The sequence below is a fragment of the Anoplophora glabripennis genome, unplaced genomic scaffold (assembly GCF_000390285.2).
Source record: "Anoplophora glabripennis isolate ALB-LARVAE unplaced genomic scaffold, Agla_2.0 scaffold326, whole genome shotgun sequence".
NCBI lineage: Eukaryota > Metazoa > Arthropoda > Insecta > Coleoptera > Cerambycidae > Anoplophora > Anoplophora glabripennis.
This window is the reverse complement of record NW_019416758.1, coordinates 414,877-436,278: the sequence shown is the minus strand read 5'-3', so window position 1 is coordinate 436,278 and position 21,402 is coordinate 414,877. Positions and strand designations below refer to the sequence as shown.

General features: G+C 30.9%; 1 long non-coding RNA gene across 2 annotated transcripts in view; it reads right to left on the bottom strand.

Annotated features, from left to right (window-relative positions):
- Positions 1 to 3,638: 3,638 nt before the first annotated feature.
- The window catches only part of LOC111691910, a 24,535-nt gene continuing 6,771 nt past the window's right edge, over positions 3,639 to 21,402 (bottom strand). For both annotated transcript variants that reach the window (XR_002763086.1, XR_002763087.1), the window contains 3 exons: positions 11,044 to 11,174; positions 10,593 to 10,801; positions 3,639 to 4,037 (listed from right to left, as the gene is read on the bottom strand). This is a non-coding gene — a long non-coding RNA (uncharacterized LOC111691910). The remainder of the gene's footprint in view (positions 4,038 to 10,592; positions 10,802 to 11,043; positions 11,175 to 21,402) is intronic.

Here is a 21,402-nt window from a genome sequence, read left to right as displayed (position 1 = left end):
GCTAAATTTATTCTTGAAAAAATAATTACTCAATGGGGCACATTTTAAGCGATAGAGGCCAGACCTTTCGCTCATAACTGGTTAGAGAATTAATAAGCTCTATGGGGGGCCCCGAGGCACATTTTAAGCGATAGAGAGCCAGACCTTTCCTCGTACATCTATTGGACGGTGAAAAATTCTCCACTTATTTGCTAGAATTCCAAACGTACATTCAATATAACGCCTAGCTCGAGATAGTCTGTAATTAAATATTCTTTTTTGTCTGTTAAACTTCTTCCTCCGTAGGGTCGCATAAAATTTTCAGATAAACCAAAAGCCTCATTTCCAACAATAACATAGGGCATTGCTACCCTGTTCGTAGAAATAGGCTTTTTTTCTGGTATCCGTATTTTCTTGTTGACGAATTTGTTATACAAAATGTAGTTTTTGGAAATGGAAGAGTCTCTGCATTTTCCATGCTTCAACATTTATACAAATGAACTAGTAATCGGCATCACATACAGCTAACAAAACGATTGAAAAATAGTTTTTATAATTATAATATAGAGAGCCAGAAGTGTTTGGTTTTTATATCCTTATATGTTTTCCGTCGATTGCTTCGAGCGTTTTTTTCAAATCCATTTGCTATATTAATCCATCTTCTTCCATCAAGTCTGGGAAAGTCTGTTTCATTTTTTTCCAAATCGCCAAACATACTTCATAAATAATTTTTCTAACAAGTAGTATGTTCAATCCTAAAATTATGATGCAACTCAGCCATGGAACATCCTGTAGTGAGATACCTGAAACCAACTAGTTTCCGCAGAGAACTAAAACTTTTAGCTGGTGCCAAAAGCAGATTAGCAGCTGCACGTGAAAGTCCTTACGTGTACTTTAATCAACTACAGTTTCTTAAGTATATTGTTGAAATAAATAACACACAAGGAAGCATGGGTGAAACTGCAGGCGATGGCGAAAATGAGAACAATACTGCTAGACCAAAAGGTCGCAGCAGTTCACCTATTAAAAAAAAAAGAAAACAAACTGAAGAAGAGGACTGAGGGAGTTTGTTGAAAATACTAAAACAAACGAGAGAAGAGCGTGAAAATATGCTGGAATCGGACTCAGATAGATCGTTCCTTTTTCACTACTAGATTTAAAAAAAAATCCGGAATATAAAAGACTTTCCACAAAGCTTGAGCTAATGAGAGTAATACAAAAAAATATACAATTTTTCATGTCAGTTAACCATTCTATAATCCAGAATAATAATGAGCAATATGCCGAAAGGTATACAATGCATTCTAACTATAAAATGGACAATGGGCAATATCGCCTTAACCAAGAATATTCAACACCAAGAACAAATCATTATCGTCATGACTAGAGACCGGATTTTAAGCTTTTTTGCTTATGTTAGATTTTAAAAGCAGCAACAAATTGTTTTAATATCTATACGAATTTCATAAAAATAAACAATTTGACATGTATTTGTTCAAGCCTTTTTTGCTTTTTTTCCCTCACCTATGCTTATTATTAATTTTGATGCTTATTATTCATTTTACTGCTTATTTAGAAATTATTTTTCGGTTATTAAATTTTTCTTGACAAACTGCTTAGATATTATTTTTTTAATAAATGATGCCGTAAAATTAATATGTTACGGCACTGGCGTCGCCTTGAAACTGAGCGCATGCTCTATCGAGTTTCAGATTTATGAATATCCGTGCTTAATCTGCAGCGTTGCTAGTTGCTAGTCACTAGTCAGTCGTGCCTGTGTAGAGTTTGTGTGTTTCAGTTTTGTTTCATAAATAATAATAAATTAATAAGTTATATAAAATGCCTAAAAATCTGTTTGAAGACTGGATTTCGGGTCATGCAGAATTAAAAATTGAAAATAAAAAAATATTTTGCCAGGCGTGCATTAAAACCGTAAGTATGGGTAGTTCTTTTAAAGGTATCAATTGTTTTAAACGTTCAATTTGTAGATTCGATGCGTTAAAAAGTACGATATTACTCAACATTTAAAAACAAGAATACACATGGAACACGGATTACAAAAATTAAAAAATAAAACACTTAAGCAGCAGCCAATTGGGACATCCATAGCATCAACTTCTGGCTTCAATGAACCGATGGAATTTAATTTAGATATGTGCAAAGCCATGTTAAGAGCAAACATACCTCTTAATAAATTAACAAATCCCGATTTCAAGCAATTTCTTGAAAAATATAGCAAACGACGTGTTCCAGATGAAAAGTACCCTCCGCAAAACCTATGTTACACCTGTGTACAAAGAAACAATGCAACAAATTAAAACAATTATTGGCAATAATTATATGTGGTTTGCCGTTGACGAAACTACTGACAGTTGTGGAAGGTTCGTTGCAAATTTAGTTATTGGAGTTTTGAACGACAAAATTCCAACAAAAGGGTATTTAATTAGCTCAAAAGAATTAAATAAAACTAACAGTAATACAATATCCAAGTTTGTTAATGAAGGACTGGCAAATTTTTTTTTACCTGAAGCTGTGCCAAGTGAAAAAGTATTACTTATGCTTTCGGACGCAGCAGCATATATGGTAAAAACTGCCTCGAATTTAACGATTTTTTATGAACATTTAATACACTGCACATGTTTGGCACATGGGCTTAATCGAATCGCAGAAACTATAAGGATGCAATTTCCTTTAGTCAATAAGTTAATAAGTAACGGGAAAAAAATATTTATTAAAGCACCTTTAAGGGTGCAAATGTTTAAAGAAAAGTTACCTAATATTCCACTACCCCCAGAACCAGTACTTACCAGATGGGGAACTTGGTTGGACGCAGCTATCTATTATGCAAATAATTTCGAAGACTTTAAAGAACTAATTTTTGAATTTCCGGAAACAGTGAGTAAGTCAATACAAGACTGCCAAAGTGTTCTTGAACAACACGAGTTGCAAAACAATTTGGCTTATATCAAAAGCAATTTTAACTCTGTAGCCCAAACCATCAAATCACTGGAAAAGCAGCAAGTGCCTTTAGTTGAATCAATTAAAATGATTCAGAACTTTAAAAACGCAATCAATACTGTTGCAGGACCCACTGGAGAGTTAGTTAGAAAACAAAAATGGACCGAATTGTTGCAAAAAATACGGGATATCAGATATTAGAAAAAATTTCATCTAATTTGAGTGGTAAAAATGTTTCGAATTTAAACATGGATCCCGCCATTATAGCTAGGTTTAAATATGCACCTATTACAAGTGTGGATGTAGAAAGAAGTTTCTCCACATACAAACATATTTTAAATGACAAGAGACATAATCTTACCATGGAACATTTGGAACAATATTTGATTATCAACTGTTTTATAATTCCTTATTCCCTTATTTTACTTTCATCTTAAAGTACTTTTTATTTAGTTTCTGGTTCTATTTTTATTTTTGAATAAGTATATATTTTCTTTTTCATTTGAATTTTATTGATATAAAAAATTCCTGTTTATTTTATCTAAATATGTTTGACTTTAACTTGTATCACTATTTTTAATACAAATAAATAATGCATTCAATAAAAACTTTTTTCGAGATTTTTTTGACATATTATGTGCTTATTTTTGCAAAGTAATGTGCTTTTTTAAGTACTTTTTTAAATTTAAAATGTGCTTATTTTTCCGGTCTTTAGTGATAAGTGTGCAAATTGATAACCCAATTTTAAAAGGTCTATTTACACATCACTGACATTATTCGGTAACAGACTTTTCTTAACCATTCTAGGGCTGGCCGTTCCAGTAACAAATCGGTGTCCAAGATTAAGTAAAATTATTATCATTCTGATAAATGAATACCGCACTGTTCAAAATCAAAAAGAAATAATTTACCTACACGCTTGTCAATTGATGTAGTTGCTATTATGTCACCACAGCAGCTCGACTATGTTTTGCTTCCGGATGAACTAAGCGAATGAATTCTGCTAAATCCGCTACATGACATAAGGGATCTGACATATCACCAAGTATTTCTACCATCTTCCTATGTCTTGAAATTGGAAATTTTGGACGATGATTTATCTGAAAATAGTTGTAAAAACAGTCAACAAATCGATATAGGTTAGGTTATTCTGTAATAAAAAGAACATAATAATTACAAAGTATTATTATCATTATGCTTAAACGATATGACATACCTAGACAACAAAAATTTAAAAAAGTTGTTTATCGATAATTACAAAATATAAACTTATTTGGCTGTGATGAAAATTTTACGTCGAATTTATTAAGGATGGAAATTGATGCATCTCTGGTTGCCTAAATTATACCGAAAAATGGTAGAAAACAGCCATTTTTTTTAATTCCAATATAACTTTTTAAAGCAATGGAAGAAAGTAGTAAAATTTCATATCACATTTGGCAAAGTATAAATGAAGACAGTAAAGCAAAAATTAATTGGAATAGGTAAATAATTCGTGAGAAATTAATTTCTGAATATGAAGGTCTTTTGGAATTTTACAAACAAACGATTATTTCTTCATAGCATTATAGAATTATGCAATTGTTTATATACCTAGTTGTCTTTTAATAAATAAACTGATTAGACTTTATTTCATAGTTTGTTCAACATTTCATTATTTAAAAAGTTATATTGGAATAAAATTATTAAAAAGAAGAAAGTTTACAGATTTTAGAGTAGATTGAAAAAAAAATTTTATAAAATTTATTAATTTTTCTACTATTTCTGGAATCGCCCCCTAACAACTTCTAGCCTCCCTAACTCTGTTAATTTTGATAGTACAAGAAAAAGTCAATACACCATTTTTATGCTCTACAACTTTTATAAAAAACATTTTTTTCTAACTCCCCTTTTGAGTTATCTTGAAATAGTACTAGTTTGATTCGGTTATCCACAATTACAATCTAGGTCACTAATTGGATCGGAGGCACATCAACACTCTGTCTAAGGACCACCTCGCGTCTCTACACTTTTTTGTACAAGTCAGCACTGTACCATAATACTTCTATACAGTCTTTCCCTGCCGAATTCAGTTCAAAAAACGATTCATCTGGTGGTCGCGAAGTTGTAATATTTTATGAAAGCTCTGTACACATTGCCGTCTTTCCATTTATCCCTTATTTGCAGCAGGAATTGATTGTTTGTTTACTTTTAAAGGAAAATGTCAAAATTTCCTCTCATTTAGTTTTTCATATTTTTTAATAAGAACGTTGTGTAAAAAGAAAATTATATTCCACAAAATATAAAAAATATGTTTGTATATAGAAAGTTTGTTTTTATTTTTTTAATAACTGCATACTAAAACAAAGACCGCCTTGGAAATACGCAGGACATCCGGAAGTGAATGAGACGTACCTTCTTCAAGGACAGCCTGCTTGGAAGAAAATAAACCCATTTAGATGAAGATACCTCAATAACATTTTATTAGACAAAAAATAAAAATGTTTTAATCAAATTTTTAAGACAACTCTGTCATCGCTACAGATATTTCAATAATTTTTTTTGTGATGGATCACTATGAATTTGAATATCTATTTTTACTTAAAAACTACTAGTAGGCTAGTGCCAATACCTTATTGGAAAAAAAAACAAAAAAAAATGAACAGGCAAGGACCAGTGGGAAAATTAAACTCAAGATAAAGGAAAATTGTGAAATGAGGCTGGTGTTTAGGGGTTGAAAATGAATTTTTTGCGATATTTGGCATATGATCTCCTAGCGTAAATTGTTCTACACAAAGGTTGCAGATAATAAAAAACTGAAAAACTTTTATACAGGATATCTTTCAACATAACCTCAAATTTCAAGAGAAAATCGCGGAAAACCGATTTCTTCGTTTTTATTTTTTTCTCTCGCAAAAACAATGCAATTTACATGAAACTTTGTAAAAGTGCACCCTGTTTACAGCAAATAAGCATGATTTTTTTTGGAAATTGGAAAACAACAAGTGGTTTTCCAGATATTAACGGATCTCCAAAAAAATTACACAATTTTCCACTAAAAATTTTCTTGATTTTGTTTCCGATTTTAATACTCTACCCGGGCTCATTTCAACCGTTGAAATGTCCACTTTAAAATGGTATGGTAAATGGTAAAATAGTAAATGTTTAAATGAAGTAAGTTTTATAATGAAATTACTTTTTGTCGTAAAGAAATTTGTAATTTGCTGCTTTTGAACAAGCGGCATCGTAAATTACAAATTTCTTTACACCGAAAATAAATTTTAGTTTCAAACTAAGCCCATTTTATAGAAAACCTGTGTTAAAATGGTTGAAAGTCTATTATTTATGCATTAATTCACATTTAGACAAACTGTGTAATAAAAACTACAAAAATGAATTGCTGGTTGCCTATTTCCTATATAATATTTATTTGATAAATTTATTCCAATGTAACTTTTTTAATAATAAAATTCTGGACAAACTATAAAATAAAATCTAATCAGTTTATTTATTAGAAGTTAACTAAGTATACGGGGTGTCCGCGAATTTCACCAACAACGTTTGACTGCACGCTCACGACGACAAATAAATATGATCCATAAAAAAAAGTTAAATAATTTTTTTTTTATTTTTGAGTTACAGGTCTTCAAAGTTGTTAGTAAAATAAAACAAATTTAATTGATAACTTCATTACCCTTCTATTGTTACGGCATATTATTTATTATTAAAAAAAGTCCCTTGAGAAAATCGCCTACAAAAAGCTATTCTTGAGAAAAATGGCATTATTTGCAGGTCTATATGTTTCGGCTTTCGTAGCAGTGTCACGGATTTAAAACTTTTAGTTGAGTATAGACGATGAAAACAAAATGCTGATTGCTGTGGCTATAAGCCAATATTATTATTATCATTTGCCCTAAATGGCAGTGTATTGTTATTCTAGTTTTGTTTTAATATTAATTGATTTTGCTAGTTTTTTAAATTCGTTACATTAATTTATTTAGGATGAAGTTTTTTATAAATATCGTTTTATTAAACATGAAATATTCATTCAATGAGCTTGCCGACATTCATTTAATATTAGGAGGGTGGAGGATCAACTGTCCAGCTGCCGATCATTGTATGGACAGTGATAGATTCCCGAATCGTCGAATTACTCCCCATACTACGTTCGCTTCAATTAACAGAAGATTACGAGACCATGATTCTTTTAAAAAATATACTGTAAGGGCCAGTCGCCCTCGTCAGTTTCCACCTGACGTAAAATATGCCAAGAAGAAGTGCCGCAAATTAAATGTATGTACTTTAAACTATGCTCATGGAACTTTGAAACAGCAACTTTTTTGGCCATTTCATTTAACTCCTGCTCAAGAACTTGAAAATTGAGATCCCAACGCACTTTTACAATTTTGCCGCTGACTGGTGAATGGCTTTCCAGAAGATAATAATTCACCTCAAAAATTAGTTTTTACCAACGAATCTTGTTTTATAAGGAATGGAATTGTAAATTTTCATAATTTGCATGTATGGAGTGATGGGAGTCCTAAAGAAACACGATAATAATGACATTACCTGATAGCCACAGCCAGGGAGACTAGACAAGGAGTACGGACTCATAAGGGAAAATTGTCAAAATTTGTCCAAGAAATGGCAGAAGTTGGGGTGGCGCTAGTGTTTCATGTAACCTAAGCGAATGTAGCATAATAAATACAAGTGATGTAAGCAAATAACCAATTTTATTTTATAATGAGTTTAGTAGATATATCGGGGAGGTATATACTAACCTAAAAAGTCAATAATTATTACAATATGTTTTTATTATGGTAAATAAAAAGTCTCGAAAATAATTTAACGATACATATGGAACACTAGCGCCCTCTTATTTTTTTAAGATTTTTGTTTACATGGAGTTCGGGCTCCTTGTGTGGTCTCCATGGCCACAGCAATCAAAATTTTGTTTTCATCGCCTACTGAATTCAAACATTTAAATCCCTGACACTGTTACCAAAACCGAAACATATAGACCTGCAAATAATGCCATTTTTCTCAAGATTTGCTTTCTCTAGATGATTTTCTCAAGAGACAATTTTTCTTTTAAATAAAACAACCTTTTCATTGGTGCTGCTTGTTTAAAAAAAATACCACCACTGTGAAAGTTTTGACCGCAAAAATGGGGAGGTAACAGGAGAAAACTATCTCCCAGTATGTATATCAATTTGACTAAAGCCTTAAGAAATGATATGGCATAATAGTCTAAATAAGTGTGCCAAATTTTAACGCCATAGGGGTAGTAAAAGGGTTATGAAGTTATTAATTAAATTAATTTTATATTTGACAACTTTAAAGGCCCCTAACTCAAAAACGGAAAATTTTTAAATTCTATCTTTTTTCCTAGATCGTATTTAGGTCGTGAAACGTTGTAGGTGAAATTTGAGGATACCCTGTATAAAAAATTGCACAATTCTATGATACAATGCAAAAGTAATCGTTTGTTTATAAATGTATAAATAAAAACCATATTTAGAAATTAATTTGTCATAAATTATTTACCTATCCCAATCGATTTTTGCTTTATTGTCTTTGTCCGTTCTTTGTCAAATGTGATGTGAAATTTTACATTTTTCCACTGTTTTAAAAAGATATTTTGGAATAAAAAAAGGGCTGTTTTGTACTACTTTTTCATTTATTATAAACAATCAAGTATGCATCGGTTTCCATCCATAAGAAGGCTCTATAGCAAATAGGCAACCAGCAATTCATTTTTGCAGTTTTTATTACAAAGTCTTGTCTATTTAGAATTAATACATTAAGTAACAGTTTCTACCATTTTAACACGGTTTTTTTATAAAATGGATTTACTTTGGAACTTAAATTAGGTACTTTTGATGTAAAAAAATTTGAAATTTACGATGCCGCTTGTTCAAAAACGGCAAATTACAAATTTCTTTACAACAAAAAATAATTCGAGTCTCAAAGTAAGTCCATTTCATAAAAAAAACTGCATTAAAACGGTAGAAACTGTTAATTGTGCATTAAATCATATTTCGGCTGTGTTCAGCGAATGATCAGACTAGTTCGGTGAAAATTCATTAGACAAACAATTCGCTAAAGGGGTTTTTATTAGCTATTCTCCCTTCCCCCGTGTTCTGTCTGTTTCGTACAGAAAACATAAGTTTTCAGTTGTGTTTTTTTAACCTAAATGTACAATGAAAATACTATGATTTGATTTCAGTGTTCATAAATTAGTTAGAAATCATATTTTATTATCAATTTATTACAACAGATTACAGAAAATAAAATATATTTTTATTTTTCGTTTATTATGAATCCCTGCAGGAGAAATGGTGTAGTGATAGCCGTTACTCAGTTATTGTTAAGCGATTGCTATGACGAGGGTTTACAAATTACTTAAATTAGTGAAAACATAACCTGTTGATCACAGAACACAGACACAGAAGGCAGACAGTTATACTCCCTGAACGGTCCTGCTCACTGTAGTCTCATTTTCAAAATCTGCCCATTATTCCCAATCAGCTGATTGCAACGACTTTGATCGGTCTATTTAGTTTTGTAGTTGTCTATTTGCTATAGAGCCTCTCTTAAGAAATAATACACCCACAGCTAAAGAAATAATCAATTTGATTTTATTTTCTATATCGAAGCGTGTTTTATCTGTATTACTCACATTTAATTAACTAACGATGAATCACGGCTATTCCATCCTACAATGAGGGTGTATACCACCAAATTTGAAACAATAAAAATTCGCGTTATGTCCAAGTACTTCAAGCCCATTAGAAAAATTTTCCATTTTCCAAAAATAGCCTTTTCTCAATTTTTTTTCCCCAGCATCATTCCATATAAATTTTGAATAAAGAGTAATTATTTAAAAAATTAAATACAGAGTAATAAATTTTGGTTGGGAATCTTACTGATTTAAAAAATAAAATGTCTAAAATATCTTTAAAGATAAGCAAACATTTTAACAAATGAATAAAAATTTTTTTCCGTCCGTTTCTATTAAAATAGGCAGTTTATTCTTGAAAGATTTTTATATTTACCGATTTTCAGATCACCCTGTACATACATGCAAGGTGAAAGTTCTCCATGGCAATCACACTTTAAAGACGAGCAAAAAATTTTAATGAAGAATGCCTTTTTCACGTAAAATGAAAAATAAAAATATTTTCCCTCTCTTCCACTCTAACCGTGAACATACTGTATAACGACGGTTTATTTGCCAATAAGATGTAACCCACATTGAGCCGCGTGCTGTGTTACTTGTCATCTTCTTGTCACGGTTAATTGTTTATGTGTTACTTTAAAATAACACCCGTGTAATTCCGCACTTACGATTGGAATTATCAAGTGCGTGGTGCAGAACGGGTCGTTCTATTAACTGGCACGAAAACCTATTATTTGAAAAGAATGTGGGATACGTCTTATTGCAAATAAGCCATCTGTAAGTTGTTTGTTTTTATTATTTCGTTAATAACTACATCCTGAAAGATCCAGCTTAGAAATATACAAGGTGTTTGGAAATAAATGAGACATCTTCAAGAACCTTGGATGAAAATACACTCGATTGTCAAACAAATAAAAACAATTATACATCTATCATATTGTCGTTAGTGGTAGCTCAATGTAAATTTTTAAGTTTTCAAATAAATATTTCCTACCTTCATCTTTTTCTTGACATAGTCAATGAACGACATGACCGTCTTGCGACGTCTGCATCGGAGCCAGTGAGAAAACCTCTTCCAAGGCGGCTTGCAGAAACTCCGAAGGTTCGTGTGGTGACTGGAATAAAATGCTAGATGAGGTTTTGGCACCTTTCCCCTCTTTAAACCTCGGAGTCATTACGAAAGTGTGTGACGGCTGGTAACAGCTAAGAAATGAAAATTTCTCAATTAATTCTCAATTAATCGAATTTTTTTCAATCTTCCTACTTGTAGTCGGAATTTTAAATTCAAATCGTAAATTCGCAATTTCTACGAATAAATTCGAACTTACAATAAGACATTTTTCGAATATACAAAGCAAGGAAATACTATGCTTACCGTACATCTTGAACCAGTGTCCAGGTTGTTACTAATCGTACCACCAAATTTCCGCAAAATTTCCACTTACCGTACTAAATTTTTCTGCCAATGTACTGCTGATATGACAAATAGCCGAGGATTCTAAACGTTGTGTAGCTTTCACATTGCTTGTGTCCGTGAAATTTATTTCTTCTGATATTCTCATAAATTTGATAAAATCTAAAAAGACAAACACATATAGGGTTTGTATTAAAAAAATGTAAGGATTTTGTCACTGAATGAAGAATTAAAAAAATATGAGTAAAATTTTTTATCGCCATATTTAATTTTATATCAACATTTGAAAATTTAACAAATACCATAAATAATAATTATTAAAATACTAAAAGTATCCCTTTTTTTTCGATAAACATCTGCCAAAATTACTTATTAAATGAACATATCCTCGATCTATTTTTATGTAGTGTCCCGTTCATGTTTCAAAAAAATTTGTGTACAAATTCCTCATGGAAAAATAATAAGGGTAGTTCATGTAAAGTTTTTTTCTAAGACGCCCTGTTTTCGAGATACAGTTTGATGAAATTGTTACTTTCCAAATGGTTTTCCTTTATTATCTTTAAGTAAAAATGTCAAAATTTGTACACGAGTAAACATCGATTGCAATTCAGAAACTTCATACCCATACAGTTTGTGGGTTTGAAGTTGGTGGGCTTAGGGTTTGTAAGCTTGGAGTTTGTAGGTTCGGGTTCTGTGGGATTGGGGTTTGTGGATTTTTGGATTTGCAGTTCGTGAGTTTGAGTTCGTATGTATTGAAGGTTTCTGAGTATGAAGTTTCTGAACTGCAGTCGACTGTTTGACGTCTAAGGGATCCTTAGTAGATTTTCGGTTATTAAGAAACTGATAAACTTAGAAATTTCAAAGTGTGATATTTCAACGAAAAAAAAAAAGATATTTGAGCAAACTCAACGGCATTCGAAAGAGGGAGTCTTGTACATTTAAATTATATGTATTAGTTTTTTGGAAAAGAATACAGTGTTTTTTGCCAGATTCGGATTCAGCACACCAAAATCCTTCAGGAATGCATATTAGTGTGTCTGCTTCTTGACCCTTGTTGACCTGTGTAATGTGCAAACGGTTTCTTTCTGAAGAGCAGTGTCGCCGATACAGGTAATTGAAGGGGTACAATAGAAGAAAAAAATATGTTAAAAGTAAAAGTTTATTACATTTCTAAACGGTTCTGTAAAAGATACTGCACTACTACTACTTTTCGAAATTCGGTAGCATGTACCATTTTCGAGAAAAATGAAATTGCATTTTTTTGCTCACATAAAGCGGCACAAGTACATTAACAAAATATTAAATTGAAAGAGGACCTTACCATTGAATGAACTGAAGACATTTAGCTACCAACAGTATTTCATTTAAGACTATAATTTTAATTTCTTACATATCACACAAACAGTTAAATTGTTCAACTAAAAAAAACAAAAAATATTTTAAGTTTCAGTTTGTTGTAAACTAACATTTAAAAAAGTAAATCGAAATAAACATATTATGGTGATTAATTATAACTAATTTTATATTTTGTACATAGACATACAGAACAAAACAGCTGCACAATTAAATAAAAATGTGCAAACTCGAAATATTACAGTAGATACTGAAATTGTCCCCCAATTACCTTCTATGCAACTTAATTTTTCTGGAAAATGGTACATGCTACCGAATTTCGACAAGTTACCTTTTTTTTGTAGTATGCTTTAGAGTTTTCAGAACCGTTTAAAAATGTAATAAATTTCTACTTTTAACATATTTTTATTTTTGATCGTACCCCTCCAATTACCTGTATCGGCGACACTGCTATTCAGAAAGAAACCCTTTGCACGTTATTCTTAACGCACAGTTAATGTTTACTCGTGTACAAATTTTGACATTTTTATCTTTAGCCGATTTAAGAGTTAATAAAGGAAAACGATTTGAAAAGTAACAACTTCAACACACTGTCTCTCGAAAACAGGGCATCTTAGAAAAAAACTTTACATATTATTTTCCCATGAGGAACTTTAAGTTTCTTTGAAACATGAACGGTACACCCTGAACATTAATGTCTACTGCAAGAATAGTTTTTCATGCTCACCATATAGTACGGGAGGCAACGACACTTTTTTCACGACAATGAGTACAAAACTGATTTCTTTTTATTCTGTTGTTTGCATGTTACAGGTAAAGAAAATGCAACCCTGCCAAGCTTTTAGAGTTTGCCTTCATTAATAACAATTTTCGAAACATGTAAAAAATAATGTGTAAATGTCTTATAAGTACCAGACTCAAACTTTATGGTGATAAAGTGATAAAGTACACCTTAAAATGATACTATGTTGGAAGAGTTGTCTTCAAAACTTTGCCGCCCACGTAGGATGTTAAAAAAATATACTTTTTTGACTTATTAGTACAAGGCTGAAATTTTTTTCTCAAATAGCTTACGAGATAAAAGAACAAAAAAACAAATAGCTTACGAGTTAAAAGAACAAAAAAATTAACTCTGCCAATCGTTTAATGTTGCTAAAGCTTCGGCAGAGTCATGAAAATGCATAAACTGCCAACCGCAACCGCTGCGCCCAAAATGATAAGATCGCTCTAAATTAATGCATTTACCTGCATTAAATGCAGAAGTTCCTAGCTATTTTTTACAGTCAATTTATTAGTTTAAAAAAATTAAGTAAACTTTGTTTCCTTTTTAAAAGCTGGTCAAGTTTATTTCTGTATGTATTGCTAATTTTGCAGTGCAGAAAACACGAAATATTTTTATTAATAATTTCATATTACTTTTACATTACTCCTCATATTAATAATTTATTACTTTCTTATTACTTTATATTTGAAAAATTAAATAATGTGAGTTAAGTTCTTCTTGAAAACGTCCAGGTACGGGAATTTCATGTATTTCTGAAATATTTTATAACTGTATCCTACTTGGGTAGGTTTTTCACAGCAAATGAAACAAAATATTTGCGTCGCCATGCTTCTTTCCTGCATGCTGCAGCTGTCTACCCCCCAAACAACAGATAAAGTAAGAGTGGGGATAAATGAGTCCGACCTGACCCGACTTATCTTTAATAATAATAATAATAATAATAATAATAATAATAATAATAATAATAATTTTTATTCCAGTAGACCATGTAACATAGTATAGGAAAAGTCAAAATACAAATATTACAACGACATCAACAATCGGTAGTATGCACATATTAAAAGAAGAATTAAAATAACAAAGAATTAACAATTCACTAAAAGAAATATTAAAACGAATGAACAAAATCTTAGTGGGGTGCAATCATAACAATTTACGCATATCTAAGAAATTCATGAGTGCTATAAAAAACGTTCTCTAATAAATATTTTTTCAAGTTTTTTTTTAAACAACTGCATGCTCTGTATGTTTTTTATTTCTGGGGAAAGCTTATTATATAACTTAATACCAACATAGATAGGATTCTTCTCATATAGTGACAAGTTATGCCCAGGGACAACTAGCGATGATCTGACTCGTGTATTATAATTGTGAAAATCTCCATTGATTGTAAACTGATTTAAATTATATTTAACATACATTAAGACATCGTAAATAAATAGACAGGGCAGAGTCAACAGTTTTAGCTTTTTAAAATATTTTTTGCATGATGTTCTTTGTGACACACCAACTATAAGTCTAATAGCTTTTTTTTGTATTTTAAATATTCTACTAATATAACTAGAAGAACCCCAAAATATAATACCATATCGCATACGAGCAACAAATTGAGAATGATAGAAGGATATAAGAGTTGTCGTGTTAGTGACAGATTTTAATCTAAATAACGCATAAAACATTGGTGTGAGCTTATTAGAAAGATTATCTATATGTGTTTTCCAATTTAATTTATTGTCTATGTACAATCCAAGAAATTTAGTGTGCTCAACCTGAGCTATGGATTTATGATCAATTTTCAAAAGATGCGTCTCATTTAATACAGATGTCCGAGGAGTAAAATTTATGAAAACCGTTTTTGACGTATTAAGACACAACTTATTTACTGAAAACCAGTTTTTAAAATGATTAATCATTTCCTGCATTGTCGTAACACTATCCCGTACACTCGATTCATTAGTTAAATAAGTATTANTAATAATAATAATAATAATAATTTTTATTCCAGTAGACCATGTAACATAGTATAGGAAAAGTCAAAATACAAATATTACAACGACATCAACAATCGGTAGTATGCACATATTAAAAGAAGAATTAAAATAACAAAGAATTAACAATTCACTAAAAGAAATATTAAAACGAATGAACAAAATCTTAGTGGGGTGCAATCATAACAATTTACGCATATCTAAGAAATTCATGAGTGCTATAAAAAACGTTCTCTAATAAATATTTTTTCAAGTTTTTTTTTAAACAACTGCATGCTCTGTATGTTTTTTATTTCTGGGGAAAGCTTATTATATAACTTAATACCAACATAGATAGGATTCTTCTCATATAGTGACAAGTTATGCCCAGGGACAACTAGCGATGATCTGACTCGTGTATTATAATTGTGAAAATCTCCATTGATTGTAAACTGATTTAAATTATATTTAACATACATTAAGACATCGTAAATAAATAGACAGGGCAGAGTCAACAGTTTTAGCTTTTTAAAATATTTTTTGCATGATGTTCTTTGTGACACACCAACTATAAGTCTAATAGCTTTTTTTTGTATTTTAAATATTCTACTAATATAACTAGAAGAACCCCAAAATATAATACCATATCGCATACGAGCAACAAATTGAGAATGATAGAAGGATATAAGAGTTGTCGTGTTAGTGACAGATTTTAATCTAAATAACGCATAAAACATTGGTGTGAGCTTATTAGAAAGATTATCTATATGTGTTTTCCAATTTAATTTATTGTCTATGTACAATCCAAGAAATTTAGTGTGCTCAACCTGAGCTATGGATTTATGATCAATTTTCAAAAGATGCGTCTCATTTAATACAGATGTCCGAGGAGTAAAATTTATGAAAACCGTTTTTGACGTATTAAGACACAACTTATTTACTGAAAACCAGTTTTTAAAATGATTAATCATTTCCTGCATTGTCGTAACACTATCCCGTACACTCGATTCATTAGTTAAATAAGTATTATCATCAGCAAACATAGTTAAATTATTTACACATGATACAGTATTCGGAAGATCATTTACAAATAATAAGAAAGTTAAGGGACCCAAGATGGATCCTTGGGGTACTCCAATATCTACAGTTGCTTCTTCGGAGTAATAACCATTTATGTCAACTATCTGTTTCCTATTAAACAAATATGAAGATATCCAATCATAAACCCTACCCCTAAGTCCATAACGCAAAATCTTCTCCTTCAACAGATCATGACTGACTAAATCAAAAGCCTTGCTAAGATCCATAAACAAGCCGATACATTTTTTATTTTCATCTAGAGATTTATATAAATTGTCTATAAAGCAAAGTATAGCCGACTGCGTGTTTTTATTTTTTCTAAATCCATGTTGGGAGTTATGCAAAATATTTTGACCGTTTAAAAAATATATAATCTGATTAAATACTACTTTCTCAAGGATTTTAGAGACAGAACTAAGAAGTGCTATAGGGCGGTAATTTTCTATATTGTCCTTGGCCCCTTTTTTATGCAGAGGTACTATGCGTGCTAATTTAAATGTGTCTGGAAATACACCTGTTTCTAGTGACATATTAATTAGAAATGTTAGGGGAGATAAGATGTAATTAGCAGCATTTTTTAGCAAATTATAAGAGATAAAGTCAGTACCCGTAGAATTAGATTTTTTTAAACTCATGATTATATTATATACTATATTTTCTGATACGGGTCGTAAAAACATTGTGTCAAACGTTTGGCTTATTGAAGCAAACTTATCCTTATTAGCATTATCAATTTGCGAATTAACAATAGTTTTATATGGTATTCCAACAAAATAGTCATTAAATGAATTGGCGATAATTTTGTTATCAGTTGATATGGTGTTGTTAAGTAAAATTTGGGATATGTCATTATTTTTTTTTGTATTATTTAAACAGGTATTTATTATGGACCATGCAGCCTTACATTTATTATTAGAGTATTGATATATTCTATCATTGTGTAGTTTTTTTGCAGCTGTGATAACTTTTTTATAAACCTTTTTATATTTTTTATAGCACTCGATATCCTGTGCATTTTTTGTAGTGCACATATTCTTATAAAGCATTTTTAATTTTTCAGATGATACTTTAATACCTGCCGTTAGCCACATTTTACTTCGACATTTACTTTGTTGAATTTTAGTTATAGGAAAAGATATATCAATGTAATACTTCAATATATTAATAAAACAATAAAAACCTTGATTAACATCACTACATTGATATATGTCATTCCAATATTCCTTACTTAAGTAATCAAAGAAGGTATAATAATTATGACTGCTAAAAACCCTTTTACTAATACTGTCATTATAAAACTCCCAGTTGCATCGTAATTTTACAATTTGCGCAGAGTGGTCAGATATACAATTAAATATAACATCTGAAGACATATCAAATACATTTTGGTCAAAATTAGTACACATATAATCTACTGCAGTAGAAGAATTCAAGGTGCATCTTGTTGGCCTATCTATATGATTCACAAAGCCATATAAGTTGATAATATCGTGGATATCATCTCTAAATGTAGTATTAACGAGGTAGTCAATATTTAGATCTCCACACAACACAGTATATGTGTAATTAAATTTCTCAGTGTATTTTTCTAGAAATATATTCAATTCAGATAAAAATAAATTTACATTTTCTTTAGGAGACCTGTAGATACATACTACAATCAAATGTACGTTATTGCTTAATATGATATCAATGCCACAAAATTCAAATAATTTTTCTGTTGCTATAAAATTAATATTTTTTATTTCTACAACATTCAGATGATTATTTTCTCTACAGAGGATTGCAACCCCTCCATTTTTATAATTTGTCCTATAAAATATACTAATTAAATTATATCCCTGAATTTTAAACAGTGTAATCTGATCTTTTGATAGCCAGTGCTCTGACATACAGAATATGTCAATGTCATTTGCAACTAAAAATGATTCAACAAGATCCACTTTGTTCCTAATACATTGAACATTTTGATGGCAGATGGTTAAATTTTTAATCAACTTCAAATTTGATTGCTATAATGGTTCATTTCGAACTTTTTGTTTTTCAGTATCAATTTTTCTTTGCAGAACTACACAGTTTTTGATATCGTAGGGTGAATGATTAACAGTGATATTTAGATTTAATTTTTCTTTAGCCTCTAAACAATTTAAACATTTTAAAGTTTCGTTTTGACAGTTTTCTTTTTTATGGTCATTTTCACCACACTTTACACATACCTGGACCTTGCAATCATTTGATTTGTGATTAAAACCTCCACAGTTGTAACACCTAAATAATCTAACATAGTCAAATACTCTACAGGAAGGTGACCATCCGATACAAATGGACCCTTCTTCAAGAACTTTTGCATGAGTGATCGGATCACACTCCAGAATGGCCATATAACGTTTCACCATTTTCTTTATCGTCACCACCTTCAAGTTCAATTTATCATGTTTTATACATAGGTTTTGATTCTTGATGCATTCCAACAGTTCATCATTATCCATATCTTCCTCTATATCGACAACTTTTAAGCATGGGTTTCTTTGTTGAGGTATTTTTACTTGATACTGTTTACCTAAATTCTTTTCTACTTCACAACGTACTTTTTCAGATTCTTCTTTAGTTTTGCACTTTATCAATATTCCTCCATCTTTAATGTTCTTCACTTGGGTGATATTAACTTCCATTTCTGAAGGATTAATTTTTTTCGTAACAACTTCTTTGGTTTTACTACAGGCTTGTTTAGATTTAGGCTTAATAACAACAGCTTCTCCGGATACTATATTTGAATACGAAATGGCAGGTTTAGCGTTTACTGATTTAGGATAACTATCTAATTTTGTCTTTATTATTTGTATTTCACTTAACAAGGCGAGTTTAAATTCGGTGAATTCTTTAGTCATAGTTGTACAAAAATTCCAAAACGGTAAACATCCTTCACAAAGCCATTTAAGCCCTTGCAAGTTTTTTATTACGTTAAATTCTTTCGTACTAATATCAGCACACTTTACATGAAAAATATTTCCACATACTCCTGCACATTTCAAACCTGTGTCACGTTTAAATTTTTCCTTACATTTAGTACAAATGTTTTCATCCATTGCATTAAATATAAATCACTACAAATCTGCTGGTGTATGGACTCCTTAAGAGTTTCTTTTTTTTTTTTTAACAAACACTGATAGATGTTCAACTTTTTTCACCACTGGTACCAATGGAATGTAAGTCCAATTCTAAATAATTCTTCAAGATTTGTAACAGAACGAAGCATCAGCTACTTAATAAGTTTAGGATAAGATACATAGCTTCAAATGCGAAAATTCTTAGTCAATATAAACCACTAAAAACTGTAATTAAGCAGGAGACGTTAAAATACAAACTTCACTGTACTGTACTAGTGTAATATCTTGCGTGGGTGGCAGAGCACAGATGGCAACGCTTCCGACGCGGCAGAGTATCATTATTCTATATTTTAAGGTACATATACTTTATCACTACAAAATTTAAGTTTTGTACTTAGAAGACATTAATGTCTTCCACGTTAGCTGTGCAAAGTATCGTGCTAATGTTAAATTTTCTGAAGACAAGACTTTTGTGATATGTTGTGAACACGAGAATATGAACACTGATTTAGACACTGCATTTTACGATGCCATTGATGACATTGCTAACTCAGACAAAAAGGTAGATGTACATATTTTTGCCTACATTATGAAACAGAAAGATGTCTTAATTAATGAACTACGTGATGAAATTAATTTACTGAATGTGCAAATTGATCTACTACATAAATTATCTCCCGTTTCACAAAAAGAGGTAAATCCACCACAAAAAGAAGATTCCACAAAAACTGTAAACAGTATCTCCGAAAGACAAGAGACATCAAAAACTTCAGATATAAACATATCTGACAAGAATATAACTACGCCAATGGACGGAATGACAACAATAAGAAAAGATTAAAACACGATGTTATACAAGGTGAACAAGTATCAGCTGAGCTCCTAAAGGTACAGACGCATTTAAAATGCCAGGAAGTAATTAATCTTGCATCAAGTGAAGGCAATGACGCTTTGCTCCAATCCAACAACAATTTAACTCCTAAAACAGTTAAGGGGCAGTCGACAGAGCAATGGAGAGAAGTTTCTTATAATTCAAGACGCCGAAGGAGGACCATTATTGGAAACAACAGCGAAACTTCCGTAAAGGGTGTCAAGAAATTAGTGCACTTACATGTGAGCCGAATAAATAATAAAACGTCATCTAGTGAATTGTGCAATTTAGTGGAAAAATCATTTCCAGAAGTAATTTGTGAAATGATAAAACCTAAACACCCTAATTTATATTCATCCTTTAAAGTATCTATTTTTGAAGAAAATTTCCGAAAAGCTATGCACCCTAACCTCTGGCCTGATGGAGCTTGCATTAGTAAGTTTTTTTCAAAAGCGGATATCACCGCGATTAAAAATTGATATTTAACCCCGACATATTGTTACTAAATGTGCAAAGTTCAAATGTTCAATCCGTAAATCTTTTAGAAATAGATATAAGTAGTTATCATCAAATACAGTTTTTATGTCTGACGGAAACACATTGTAAGACGGAATCCATCAAAACAAAGCATATCAACGGTTTTTCTTTAAGTAGTTCTTATTGTAGAAAATCTTATGACAAAGGTGGTGTAGCTATATACTCAAGATGTAGTTTAGACATTAAAGAAGTTAATTTAGAACGGTTTTGTATAGACAAACACTTTGAGATTTGTGGCATTTCATGTAAAACAAAATTAGGCATAGGTAACCATAATTTTAACTTGTTACAGATCTCCCAAGGGAGACGTAAATTTATTTATTGACAGTATATACAGAGTTTTGGATTCTCTGTATAAACCAAATTTAAAAATCATTTTAACCGGAGATTTTAACTTGGATGCATCAGTGCATGCCAGAAATATTAATGATTTTAATAATTTATGTAATATTTTGTGTAATTTTGGTTTACATATGCAGTAGTAAAGTGGCCCACCCGAATAACCGACACTACCTCCACTATTATTGATCATATATTTACTGATATTACCGAAGGTAATTCAGTTTGTGTAATAGACAATGATATTTCTGACCACAGAACAGTTTTATTTGAAGCTTCTTTATTTCAGCTAAATAACATTAAGCAAAGTTACCAGTTTAGGAGGAGTTTTTCTGAAAACGCCATAAAAACA